Source organism: Seriola dumerili, unplaced genomic scaffold, assembly GCF_002260705.1.
Source record: "Seriola dumerili isolate Sdu_G_001 unplaced genomic scaffold, Sdu_1.0 BDQW01000138.1, whole genome shotgun sequence".
Taxonomy (NCBI): domain Eukaryota; kingdom Metazoa; phylum Chordata; class Actinopteri; order Carangiformes; family Carangidae; genus Seriola; species Seriola dumerili.
The window spans coordinates 12,335,883-12,351,116 of record NW_019174393.1 but is presented as its reverse complement, the minus strand read 5'-3'; positions in this window follow the sequence as shown (position 1 = coordinate 12,351,116).

The following is a 15,234-nucleotide window of genomic DNA, read 5'->3' as shown; positions in this document are numbered from 1 at the left end:
AATAGGGGGGGGGGTGGTCTAAAGTGGGACCAATGTAATTCATACTGTTGAGAGACAGCCCTGAAGGTTTTATCCAATTTCCATCAACTCCAGCTTGTTGATTTAACTTATTTTTCAGGCAAACAAGTCAGAAAGAAACGTCTGCGTCTCTCCATTTAAACTGACCTTCAGCAGACCTTTTACTTTCCTCTCTCTTTCTAATGCAAATAACCACTTGAAAACCACGGGCTTTGCACTTTCCCAGCATTCTGTTTACCTCTGCAACATGAGCGCTGTCGCAACATGAGATATATATCAGGCTTTAATTGATTTTTGTTTTGCGAGATAAAGTTATTCGGTGCAATTGTTTCATTTTGGCGGCGTATTTGCACTCGCTCCCATATGCTGTTCATTAATTTGCAGCTAGTGAGTGATTTATCAACCTATTACACTTGGGCTTGTGCCCTCACCACACACAGACACAGACACACACACACACACACACACACACACACACACAGGCACATACCCGCCTGCAGTTTGTTCCCCCTGGTATCTTGAGGAGGCATACATGTGGCACTGCTTTGGTGGCTGGCGCTGTAATGGCTGTGCTCAGGGGCTGGGAGTGAGCCAGGCCCTGTCAGACTGCAGATGGATGGATCCATGGGCTGCACACACAAACACTCACACTCACACACACACACACACACACACACACACACATACATACATATACACACAGCGTGGCCCAGCCCAGCCTAAACTAGACTGGACTGGACTGGCCCGGCCTACTTGGGAGCCCAAGTGAGGGTAAGTGGAGCAACAAGGCCAGGGCTGAATCAAAAAACGCTGGAAATACTTGCTGTCTTACAGAAATTAATAAGCCATGAATAAGCATTTCAGGATGCAATCTAGAGAACTAAAAGACCCTAAAATCTCCTGTTTCTTGAGGAATGCAAAACAAAAATCAATATGGTATAAACAAAGCAGAAAATATTAAGGCCTCCTGATCTTTACACAAAATAAACAGACTAATAAGATCCACGTGAAAGCTTTATTTTTCCTCTCACCTCTTTATGCATAAGTATGAAGAGAGGAGAAAAACACATTTTTATAAGCTCTGAGAAAAACAGAGACATTTGTTGAAATTGGAGGTTGCAGCTCAATAACTGGAATGTAGTCTTGCTCTCATAGTATTTCTAAATATATTTCATCACCGGTGACACGTGTGGTGTTATATTGTGCTAAGTACGGTGCTAAATCCCATGCTGTTGCTTGAGAGAAGCACTGATAAGAAGTCTAAAAAAATAAATAAATAAATAAATAAAAAAGCAATCACCACAACAAAAATGTTTTTTTTTTCTCCAAGTTTCAGTTACAAATTTACAAGCTCAACAATAAAACAGTTTCTGTCTGTGGTGAGATTCACATGTTTTTCTTGTTTCACAGCGTGTCGTGCAGTGGATTTTCGAGAGCGTATGACACAGCATGTTTGCTGGATTGGATATCAAAGTCAGCTGCCAAAAGTCTGTAATAATTTTGTTTAAAAAAAAAAAAAAAAAAAATCAAGAAACCAAAAAAGCAAATATCAGATGATGGAAATGGCAGACAGTCTCTGTATTATTGATTTCAGTCTGAAAAGTCTCGTCTTTTCAGTTTTTTCACAGCTGTTTCTTTCCTTTACCTCGCAGCGTAGAAAGTCTCAGCACAACAGTGTTTAGTCACCAGAAGCCACTTTCCATCAAAGAGTCTTTCGCGGCAGAGAAAATGCTCCACTGAAATGTTTTGTGGGTGGGTGTGAACTACTTGGATTATTTACATGTTTCTCCAGCGAGTAAATACACAGTAGTCAATGCTGGCACAGATATGATTTTCGTTTTATAACATTTAATGGAAATCATTTCCCGGCTCCCAACACATTTTTAAGTCCATCTCTTCCTCTTTTTAACTAAATACAATTGTTATCATGCCACTTAAAGAGGTTTAGAATGTACTTTACCTATTTCTAAGTAAATATACAGCTTCTTTGCAAAGGCATATCACTTAAAGCCTCCCGTTACTTAATGACTGAGCCGATCAATGTTGAGATGTCTGTACATTCATGAAGGCAATTTCTGGAGATGAGAGCGTGTTTCAAACTGTATAAGCAGTGTCCATCACAAGTGCACATGTCTAACACCAAGACCTACCCTCCTGCAGATGCACTGCAGTGCAGCCTGCGCTCTCTGAAGCAGTAGCATCCTCTGTTTATGTGGTATCTATTTATGTCTGAATTTTTGTTTTAAATTGATATATCATACTGTTTAGAGACATACACTGTAGGGTCTGGGCCCGTTTTTCATTGTTTGGGTTGAGTCCAACGCTACAGTAAACAATGATATTTGAGACCAGTGATTCTCAACAAAGGGGCTGCAGCCTAGTACTGGGTTTCAGCTGTATATCCACCACTTGCTGCTCCCTGTTTTACCCATTTATCCATTACTTTTAATTAACTATTCGTTTTCACACACTCTCAGTCACAACACCAGGTGCTATATGTTTCAACTACTCAGATTTGTCCAGTGAGCCTATTGTAACCGGCAGCTTCCTGGTTATTGTACATATACCACACCTCAGCATCACACCAACTAGAAATCCTATCTGACTGTTTGTTTTCTTCCATAACAGAAATATGTGGATTTGTTTTTTTTAGAAATCAAATCGTAATTTCTTGTTTTGTGTATCTAAGGAAGACACTGGAAACAACAAATTGTAATTAGCTTCCCCGTAAAGTGAACTTCAACTTACACTGCAAATACTTCAAACAGAAATACTCGTGTGCATCAAGGATCTGAAACTAAACTGAATCAATTTCAATGCAAAGATAAAGCAAATGGAAATCGCAGGCTGTGATCATGACTTTCTCATTAACTCAGTAAGACGGCTCTCCTTCATTGAGCTGCTGTACATTAAGACAGAATCCAGCAAGACCCCCCTCAGCTTAAAAACCAGCAAATCCAATTCACGCCAACACACAAAACACCATAAATCCTTGCGCAAGGAGACCTCTAAGCTACGAGTGTTTTTGTTCATTTTTGTGCAAAGCACTTGAAGTCGTTTAATCAACCTTAATTAATTTTATGCAAGTATTTCTACCTAATGAGCTAGAACATGCAAAACCGCTACCTATTTCCCCCCTTAAGGAATCCATATTTACACTTAAGACCTTTCATTAGCCAACTGTTGCACCGGCCTTGCCTTACTTTTTAAATGATGTGTTGATGGATATTTTCAGTGCGGCATGGCTTATGGCCAAAACACAGATGTCCTGGCTGGATAATACTTTGTGTTTCCTGTGAGCTTAAGTGACAAGAGCCTCACTTTCAGCTCCTAATGTATTATACATTGCAGGGTTAAGCCTCCAGGCAAGCCTGCAGACACACACACAACCACACACAAACAGATGCAGGACCAGTATGCAGATGAAATCATAGCTGACATTAATAGGTAAACACACCAAAGTAAATAAACTCCATTAAAAAACTGACATGTTTAATTTAGCTGAGCTTTTTGCCTTATCAGCTTGACTGTGTTTTTGTTTAACAGAGAGAGGGAGTCAGTGAAGGGATGCGAGGAGAGAGAGGGAGCAGTGCAGGTAATTATACTCCATACACTTGTAAACCGGGGGTCAGCCCGAGTCCCTCCCCTTTGTTCTACAATCAATAGCCTCGGCGGAGGTGGTGAGAGTGAGGAGGAGAGACAGAGAGGAAGCGAGGGGAAGAGATGGAGCGAGAAACTTGGTGGGTCCTTATATTCAGCATTAATCATTTAACAGCATGAGTGTGGGCAGGTGGGTGAGCAAAAAGTACACAGTAGAACACAAACACTTAAGTAGTCAGGTGCAACAGGGAAATATCTGGTGGCATTAACAGGCCCCTACAGGAAAAACAGGGACTATACCCTGCAAGGCGATTTGCTGGAGGAGGGGGCGCAATAAAAGAGCTGAGGAGGGCTGGAGAGAGAGGAAGAATCACTTTTACTTAATCCAACGATCTGTGGGGAAAGAAACAGCAGTGACTTTATTGTCGCTATCTAGCAAGATAACTTAGCGAGTTTATTTGATAGGAGAACAGCGGCAGGTCCAGCAACAAAAAAAAAAAAAAAAAAAAAAAAAAGAAAAAAAAAAAAGGAGAGCAGGAAAGAAAGTACATTACAATTCTTCTTTTGACCTGTTCGATAGACCATCCTTTATTTTTTAACAGTCTCCAATCTGAGTGCTGCAATCCCCTGCATCTGCAGGCACACCCTGAGCAGCACCCTCCCAGAGAAGCTATATGGACCTATTCACTTCTCAAAATAAGGGCCTCGCTGTATAACCTCTATAAAAAAATCAGTTGCTTCAGAATCGTACTCATTTTGTCAATATCGTGGCCCAAACTTACTGAATTTGCAGTGGCTTTTCTTTAAAAACAAATATATTTGTCCATTTACTTTTATTTTCTGACAAAATGTGGCAATATTTTAGGGTCTATTTGGATTTCAGGAATGCCATACTCTGTCACTAACTATTAGAGTGTGTTTTTAGCTAGTGAAGTGCGCCTGCAACTTTTCTCTCCCTTGAACTGAGTGTATGAGCTAAACTTTCTAGCATGCTGTCTAACGCTGCCAACAAGATCCATAAAATAAATGTTTTTTTTAGGGCTGCAGCAAACCATAATTTCAATTACTGATTTGATACTGAAACACGGCCAAAATTCCATAAAGGAAATATATTCAAGTTACTGTCATAGAAGAAAGAAAATTGGCAGACAATTTTGAGAAGCTGGAAATGGTGAATTTGTGGCATTTTTGCTCTAAAAAATGACAGAAACGATTAAGTGATTAGCAAAATTGTTGCCTACAAATTTTCTGCCAATTTATTACTCGACTTGTTTCAGCTCTGGTCTGTTTTAGTTATTGAATTAGATATGGTTCACTGATGTCCACTTTAAAAGCTGTATTGAAGCAATAGATAACATGGGGGCAAATGTTGCCCGAGAAGACAATTTCTGGGAAAACAAAGTCCATCGAGGTTAAAAGGAAGGTTAGTTTGTAGATTCATTTCAAGCTTAGTTTGACTTGGGCTTGTTTATGCATTAGATTACTTTTGTACGGACAGCTGTGGTGCTGAGTAAAGTTCGTGTAAAGCTTTGGGCTTGAGTCAGGTTTGAGTTTGGTTACTTTCAAATGTCAAGACATTTTTTCTCTCTCTCGCTCTGATTTAGTTAACTGCCTGCACATACACGATGCCCAGGGGGGAAGATGGAAAGAGACAGAGCGTGGCCAATTTAGCCCGGCGAGCTAATGGTCAGTAATGGATTAAATGAAGCAAAAACAGGTTAGGGTTTGGGTCTCACTTTTAAACCTATGCAGAATGCTATTGCAGTAACTTCTAACACTGGTGAACACTTGTCCAATTTGACCTTCTTTATAGAAAAGATGGAGGTATTTGAACAATATTACAGGATCTTACAAATATTCTCGATTGCTTGAATTTGCATTAAATTATGCAAGACTGCAGAGGGCTCCTGGAGGTATTAATATATATGGTCAAGCATGTGAATTATTTATAAAGCACTTGTAATATACAGGTTGATAACAAAGAACCTTTAGGACACAAAGACAGACTAAAACCAGCACTTCATACTGTTTGTTTGCGCACATATGAACAGATAAAGGGACACCTCTTCAGCGCTGCCTCCACATGGAACCAAGATAGAAAGCCATTGTTTCCTTCTCAGCTGAATTAGGGATCTGTCTTGGTCTTCCTTCCCTTCCTCTGCCTCAGAAACAGACAAAGATAAGGAGGGATGCTATTGCAGTAATGTCAGTCTTCAGCCAAATGGATAAACCTGGATGGGAGGCTTTTCGCCGGCGATAAGGATGTTACTGCCACAGATCTGTGGGAGACAAGAGAGCTATCTAAAAGCCGGGGAGAATGGGGCCCTGTTCGTGTGCCCACAGCTTCACAACACGGAGCATGGTGAACTGATGCTACAGTTTTCAAACATCTGAATGGTATCACAGTAATGACAAGCTTGAAGTATCTTTATTCTAGCTGTCTGTGGGACTGATGGTAGCTTGGTGCAAAATTCAGTGTCTTTATGTAGACGGTGACAGTTAACGTCACTGCGAAGACTCTTCAAATGCCTCAGACTCAAGCCCTGGTTTTAATTCAGACACCACGCTGCCATTTACGGACGTGATTAGGCCTTGATTTATACAGAGGGGGGGAAAGTTTTGCCTGTTATGCAACCGGGAGCTGCCACACCACCTCATCCCAGACAGAGCGGGGTGTGGCGTTTCTGACAAGCCCACCACAAATCATTGTTTTGTTTCATCTCATCAGCGCTTTGAAGCGTGAGTCGCCAGCGGGGGAAGTGCGATTATTCAGCTAAATTCTGCGAGGGAAATTACAGCTCTGTGGCAGCAGGTGCATCTACAATCCCCCCGCCTCCCATCTTCAGGCATAAACAGCCACGCAAACGTGGACACATATGCCTCAACACACACCTGTACATAAAGTACATACGCACGCATCAATACAAGCTCGCACAGTCACACCTGCTCTTTTTTTCCGTCCGTCTTTCACGTGCACAAATCCTCCCCTACATCCCCGGAAAAAACACAAGCAGCACAATCACTCAGCGACACAGATCCACACATGATCTCAGTACAATGCAGCAAGCGTGCAGGCAGGAGCTGCTCCAGAAGAGGTAATTCTGTTTCTGTTTGTTCGACAGAGAAAAGGGAGGGGAAGGTAGAAGTATTGGGGGGGGGGGGGGGGTGTAAATCTGACATAGCGGCCCCATGGCAGAGCCCCCAGGATCAAATCCAATTCTGGCAAGATACACATTAAGCCCGTCAATCACAACAGTGTCCTTGGAATGCGGCAGAATGGTGATGAGAGCGGCGGGGGAATCTCTTTTCCACGAGAGCTGGGATGAAGCCACTTAGAAACACATCTGTGCAGGCACATACAAAAAGTCACATTACTCCAAGGGGTCCTCATATTTAACCCCACCCCTTACACACACAGACACATGCTGTACAACTGTAGGACCTGATCCACATCTCTACATCTGAACTCGAGCATATTTTTCTTTGGTCAACAGAAAAAAAAGAAATAAAGTAGAAAGATTTGGTACTTTCCCACCAAAGTTTCATTCCTGGAAGTGTGGAGAGCGGGTTGAAACATTTAAACCTTCATGTAACTGAATTTTTGCGGAAAATAGAATTGAATGGTTAAAATAATAAAATATGAATAAGTTACCAATGTTACAGGCTTTCGTTTTGGTGTGTGGTCAAACGATTAAAGGGGGGGTTGGTGGGACTTATAACCTCAGTATGTCTAAATCCTGACTACAACAATCCTGACTTCAGGCCAATTCTAATATTCATATTTGGAAGTTGACAAACACATATACAATCTAGGTACAGATTCCTTTGGAGATAAACTCTAAGCAGGACATTTTACAGTTGAAAAATCCACTTGTCAGTGCCCTCTGGTGGACAAAATATGTAATAGTGACACTGTTTCTAAGTCAAATCAAACCTGGTTTAGCAATAATGTTCTGCAATCTTTCATTATAAGCCAACACATAAACCAATACCAATATATAATATATAGGTAGCTGCTTAATTTAGTACAGGATGCAAATTCAGTTTTACACATTTACAATATGTGTGAATAAATGAGTGGAAAAACATAACGAATGCAGATGCATCCACGGAAGTGCACTGCATGGTACAATTAAGCAATTAACATCCCATCATGCTCTGTGACACGTATGAAAATACTGAGCAGGCTCAGCTGATTCTGATTTTACATCAAGAGTTGCAAGAGGAAGATCTAAGTGACTTTGAATGACAGATCATTGTTGGGGCACGGACGGCAGGAGCTTCAGTCACAAAGACGCTCAACTGGCCAGTGTTTCAATGTTCCTGTAACCCACGATGAAACATGTCAATCCTCAGGGGAAGGGTCTCTTCCAGGATGACAATGCCTCCAACCATAGGACACAAGGGGTCATTGAAAGATTTGATGAGTATGAAAATGATGTGAATCATATGCTGTGATCTTTGCAGTCAACAGATCTCAATCCAGCAAAACACCTATGGGAGATTTTGGACCGACATGTTAAAACAGCGCTCTCCATCACCATCATCAAAACACCAAAAATGAGGGGATATATTTTGGAAGGATGGTATTTCATCCCTCCAGTAGAGTTCAGAGACTCAATGCCAAGGAGCACTGAAGCTGTTCGGGCAGCACATTCGTGGTGGTTTCTCCTTTAATTTGCCACCCGTCTCTCACTGTATACTACATATAGATGCAGTATATATATATATATATAATATATATATATGTGTACACAATGCATACATGTATCAAACCTGTGCCCAAATGCACATCCTAAATCTTAAATATTATTTTCAGCAAAGAGGAAAATCACACACTGTTTGGCTCGCGGCTTGAGTTCATTCAGGCTACAGTGAAAGCGACAGTTAGCCTATTTACTTTTATTCTGGACTTTTGCTAATTATCTTAACTACACAAGTAATTATCTTTCACATCAAAGGGCTGTGCTCTGAGTCCTGCTGATACCCCCCGCCCATTACCAACCCCCACCCGACACACACACACACACACACACACACACACACGCACACACGCGCGCGCGCTCGCGTGCCATCATCGCCACGTTTCCGGAGCCAGCTGAATCATGGCATTAACAGATAATTAGACGATTGCCTGGCTGCGTTTGATGGGGCACATGTGACGAGCAGTCGTCTACGAGTGGAGTTAGTGAACGAGAATCAAGAGAGATATTTTACACAGATTTAACAGTAGCTATTAGATCTCAGGTGTTAAGCTGCAGCCTCGGTGATAGCCGGCATAGTTTGTTACAGATTAGCAGTAAATAAATTACATCCTCAGGGACCACTGATGCTTTTTTTTTTTTTTCCCTTTGGCTTCATCCATGCTGAGCAGCTCTTTCATCTCATCCATCAGCAGTTTCTGATCACAGTCCAGTCTGATCAATGAATAATGTAGCTGCTGGTTTGATTGCTGCCCAAAAGCCATGACTTAATGGCAGAGGACCTCATGACTGTGAATATACAGCGCATATTTGTGTGCATATGCTTTAATTCACTTCATCTACTTCATTCACCAATGCCTCTGGTGCTCCTGCTTCTGCAAACAGACAATAATCAGGTCATCTGGCATCAGACACGAATCCTTCATTAACAATCTAACGATAATCTCTGTGACTGTAGGAGAAAATTTACATGAACCGCATTTAAATTCCTTTGAAGTTGTTTGTTTTGCTCACCTTGGAAACACACTATTTCTACTTCTCCTCTGTGGTAAGAAGTAAACGCACCCCATAAATATTAATCTACCTAGGGCCCGTGCTATTCTGGCCCAGTGTTTTGAACATGGCCACTGGAGATCGGGCCTATCAGGGACCCGCCGAGAGAATGAGAGAGAAAAAGAGAGAGAGAGAGAGAGAGAGAGAGAGAGAGAGAGGTGGAGAGAGATAGGGAGAAGGAGAGAGTGTGTGTGGGGTGGCAGGGAGTGGTGGAGGATAATATGTTTGTGCATGTTCCAAAATGGAAAGTGGACGGTTTGCGTGATGTTTAATGCAGGAGGATCGGGGCAGGGTTCAGAGTGTGTTTCCCTTACCAGTCACTTCACACACCTCAGTCACATATAAGAGGAATCTCAGCAGCATTTTTAAGAGTTTCTGTGCTTGTAGGGAACTTTTTCTTTTTTTTTGTCTTAAATTCAAGGTGAAAATATGTTTAACCTCCTCAACCCCAACTCCTCAGTGGCAGTGCTAACTTAATCTTTGTTTAAAATACAGAACTTCATTCAAAACTCTAGGTGAGATCCCAAAGTCTCCAAAGATACAAACTTTGTTAGGCTGAATTTGGATGAAATGTTTAGAGAATGATGCACAAGACATATAGAATATAACCAGCCAGGAAAAAACATGGAGTCTTCGGTATGAATATATTCAGTTTAAACAATTTTTAGACTTTATAACGATTACATCACACTGGTACCCAATGTATATGTCAGAGACACTGAATAACATGATTTTTTTCAACAATTCCAAGCTACTTCTAGAGATGTAAAAGGGGGAAACCGGGGAAATATGCTTTTATGGCTGCAAGTAACGATTATTTTCATTATTGATTTATCTACAGATTATTCCCTCAATGAGTCAGCTAATTGTTTAGTCCAGAAAATGTGAAACAATGGTGGAAAGAAAAGCACATCGCAACTTCCAAGAGTCCAAGGTGATGTCTAAAAAAGCCATTGTTATTCTGTTTACAGAGATATAACAACAGATACTCAGCAAACCTTCCCACCTGAGAAGCTGAAACCAGAGCATGTGTTGTATTTTTATAATAACAATAATAAACTTTAGTTGTATAGCACTTTTCAAAAAATAAATTTACAAAGTGCTTCAGAGACATTAAGAAAACACAGTGGTGCAATCACGAATTGGAGGAGATAAAAGACAATGGAATAAAAACATTCTAAATGATTAAAAGAATAAAAGCATAATACAAAGAGAAAGTCAATTAAAAGCTCTTTTAAAAAAAATTAGTATTCAAACCATTTCTCTTTGCTTGAAAATTAATAAACATGATCAATGATCAAAATAGTTGCTGGTTATTTTCCAGTTGACTCATTGGTTAGGCTCTACATGCTTCACCTCAATCCTGATCAAGAAGCTTCACTGTATGAAAGCAACTGACAGCCACAGTTCTAGTTGATACTGCACATGGCACATGCAAAGACCTAGCATCTCTACTTAGAGTCTGCTGTCAGAAAACCAACAACAATGGCTCAGGTGCAAAATAAAAGCAGTTTCATGGTTCAATTAGTTTATCTCGTGAGAAAAAGTCAAAAGAAGTTTTTTTTCCTTTCTTTTTTTTTTACATATTGCTGGAATCGCAAGAGGAAAAGTTATCAGGGATTGGTTGCCACATCTGACACTGTTGCAAAAAACCCAGCTGTCACTTCCTGACATGGGAGCCAAAGAACTAGAGGGCCCAAGTTCATAATAACCAGATGCATGAATATGTGCATACACATTTACAGCTATGAATTTGTGCAGTTCCATGTGCCTGCCTGCCTGCCTGCATCTGAATACATGCAGAGGAGTGTATCTGTGTGGGAACGTGACATTTCCTCCCTGAACCCTGGTGACACCTCTGTGCAGGGGGGTTGAATTATACATCCGCGGCCCTGTCACACACACGCACGCACGCACGCACGCACGCACGCACGCACACACACACACACACACACACACACACACACACACGCACACACTCACTCACCTGTTAACTGGTGAGCTCTGCAGGCTTCCATATCTTCAGAGCCCTCCACCTGGATGTTATTGCCGCCCGCGGCACCCTGCTCCACCACTCTAATGAGCCCGTCTCAACTCAGTCAAAGTCATCTGATGACACTGATGTGGGGAGATTGATATTCACGCTTGACTCGCCGTCCTCTCCACTTGACTGCTGTGTTTACCTCCCCACACAATTAGTATCTGGTGAAGACAGACAGACAAAGAGAGGAGAGAGGGATGGAGTCAGACTCTGCTGTGTGTTTGTGTGTGACTACATTAGCTCCAATTGTTTATAAAGATGGGAGATGTCTTTCATCGTGGCTTGAAGGTGGCTTTCTATATCACAGGGCCATTACTAGCTCATTTAATCCCCATAAACCTGCTTTACCTCTCTGAATGTCAGTAGCTTGAAATAACAAATACTGGATTGGCTTAAGTAAAATGCATATTTCAACAGTTTTCAGCCAGATTTGCATCTAAGACGTGCCTCGCTTTGGCCTCTTAAGATGCACTTATGAATGAACCCCCACTAACTCCACAACTGTGACAGTGCAGGTCCGACTTCTGCCCACACAGCGGTGTTTACATTTCTACCCCTCCATCTGTTAGCTAACTTTCATCTGAACATTAGCATATAAACAAATAAAACACTTAAGAGTTGAATTGTCTGCCCACTCTTTGTGAAAAAAAAGAGAAAATGGAGGGAGGGGGCAGTGATTGGCATTAACAGACTTTTAGCTGAGCTGGAGGAGAGAAGGGCCAAACCAGCAGCCATGTCCTCAAACTGATTTAGCATTAATTGACATTCCCTCTAATCGGTGCATTCAGCATTTGAACACAGTGATGAAAACGGTTTACACGCTGAATACTGATGCTTACCTGAGAGGAGGAATGAGTAGGGCTGAGCTCGGCAGGTGAACGCTCAGGTATGCTGGTTTGTAAACGACGTCTTAGCAAAAATGGAAGCAGGGTTTTTGAGTGGAGCCACAGCGCCTCCCTGTGGACGGAGTTAAAATGGCGCCTCTTCCTGCTCAACTGACACCAAACTTTTGTCTCTCATTTAGCTTGAACAGAAGGAATCGTGGCTCTCTTTTTTTTTCTTGTATCTTTTTTGTATCTTGTATTCCACTACACACCGAGGGAAATATTGTACTTTTTACTCAACTACATTTATTCCACTGCTTACTTTTCAGTTTTCACGTTTATAGGTATGCTTTGTTACATTTCATTTGTCTATGAGTTAGCATTTTGACCAAATTCCCCTATAAAGTCCTCATATATTTTAATTTAAATAACTGTTCAAGGTACAAGGATGTAAAACTATCAAGTATTTCAAGAAAAGAAAACAAATCTACCAAACTAAGCTACGAAACTGAATATAAAGTAGCTTCACCTCAAGTACATACAACTGTAAAATGCTGTTTGCACATTGATGCATTTATAACAACCTAATTATATCACAGCAGCCAAATTTTCCATTTTACTGACACTTTTAATTAACTAAGGATTGTTGAGTAAGTATTTTCAGATAGTTGTACCATATTGATAGTTTGAAGGACCACAAGCATAACTTCACTAGCTACAGTTTGTACTGTCAGTACTAAAATATCTCCTGGATAGCACTAAAATTCAGCTTGGGAACTGGAGAGTGGAAACTGTAATGATTTCATCTCATTAAAACATCTCCCGAGGCTCTTTAAACTAGCTATATAACCCCACCTTGTCTGTTTACATGGTAACTGTGGAAATTCATCTCGATTGACTCTGCTTTACTTGTAATTTCAGAGAATTATACACAGGAGCAGAATTTAAAATAATAATTACTTCTTATAAATTTATGTTTTTCTTTTTAGTAGTACCATCCCCTGATACTCTCAGCACATGCAAAGTGTGCAGCAGCCTGTCAAGATCATGTTTTGATACTTGCAATATAGCAATGTGTGCTGTCACAGTTCATAAACCCACCCTTCTTTGAAGCCCACATTATGTAGCTGGCAACCTATAGGACCCAATTTGCAATTTAAGTGGACAATCATCAGCTGAGTAGATGAGCATGGTACAGTGCCATATGGCAAGTGGTAGGCTGAATTAGTGTCTGCCCTCTCCCAACCATGAAGGAGGTGTAGTCCTTTAAAGTGATATTTATAAGAACTGAAATCTCTTTGGTTCCCCAGATTAGGCTCAAAACATTTAAATTCAATAACAAATTGAGTTCGAATTTTAGCTATTCTTATTATTATGTGTTTTTGCTCACGTAATTGTGCTGTGAGTTTGCGGATACCTCAAACATTCATTTGAACAACAAAAAGAAATATGAATAATTCATTACGTTTTGTCTCTAAGAGACATTACAAAAAAAAGAACTAAAGAGGCACATGTTCATATTTGTATGTTTATTTTTTGCTTTGCTACAAAAAACAGTCCCAGCAATATTTCATATGACCTGATTAAAAAAACTACTACAGTTAAGTACAAAAGAAATATACCAAAACTACCCAATGCTACCCAGAAAAAATAAGCAATAGTATAAAATGAAATGTCTTGAAGTCTACAACTACAAAAAAAAGTTAGAAAAGGTTACTTAAAAAGAAGGCAAGTATCCACCACAAAATGTGCCACTTTACCACAATCAGTTTGCACGTCTTTCCTTGAATATAAAGTAATGCAAATACTTTACAATAAGTTAACGCAGGCACATCTCCCTACGACTACAGCAAAACCAAGTAACAGTCAAATGTATCACATAAAAATACACTTTTTTTTCTTTTTTTGGCAACAATTTCACACGTCACACAGAAAATTAATCAGCAAAAAACATCTGGGTAGCAACATTTTTGGTTTCTTGAGAACAATATACGTTCTGTGTCCACAACATCAGACTGCTTGTATGAGCTTCAGAGACTTACATACTGTATAACCGTGTATTCAAATCATATAAATATATATGAACAAAAATATACTAAAACTATTTTTATACAAAAAGGATTAATGCCAAATGGAAGCTTACGATTATAAACTTCAATAACTTAAAAAAAAATGAAAAAAGGAATACTTCATACTTTTCAAAAACATTACATTTTAGCCCTAATCTCCTTAATACTAAGGCTTTTGCATTTTTTTTTTATTCTTCTTGATCATACAGCACTGGCAAAACAGCACTCACACCTTAGTGCCAAGAATGCATCAAGTATAAATACTAAGAAAACTCCTGTACAGTACCCATTTATGTCAAAACTACAAAATAAGTTAGTGTCAGGCAACTGTACAGAGTATTTACAGTTTAAATACAAAAGAAGATATTTTTAAATGGAGATGACTTCAGTATGTAAATGTGACCTTGACATAAACATAAGCTTTGGCTACAGCTGATTCAATACAACTGAAAAGCCTCCATGTGGCAAGAAATGTATGTTTTTATCCACTTAACTGCTTAACCAGCTACTAGATGCTTTTTTAGCAACCTGTAACAGAAATGACGATTGGCAACTGCCAACATAACGGACCGGGTTGAAAAACGTATCAGCCGCAGCCAAAATCTAACAACTGATGTTAGTTTTTGTCCTCCTACAAAGTCTTGACACCACAAACACACTTGGTAAGGTTACCTAAATGTACAAAATCAATCACTTAAGTTTTTGCCTCGCCATGATGAATGAAAATGACAGTCATGACTGGTGGAGTGAGGGTGGGAGTGGCAAAAAAGGGAGCAGTCTCTGAGCACAGTTACAAGCCTGGAGGTGGAGAAGACAGATAGACACATTCACATTCAGCAGCAGCCGTATCCCATCGGCACATGGTAGGAGTGTGTACGAGTAGGAATGGATGAGGAGCAGACACCACCTGTTACAGCAGGTGCCCA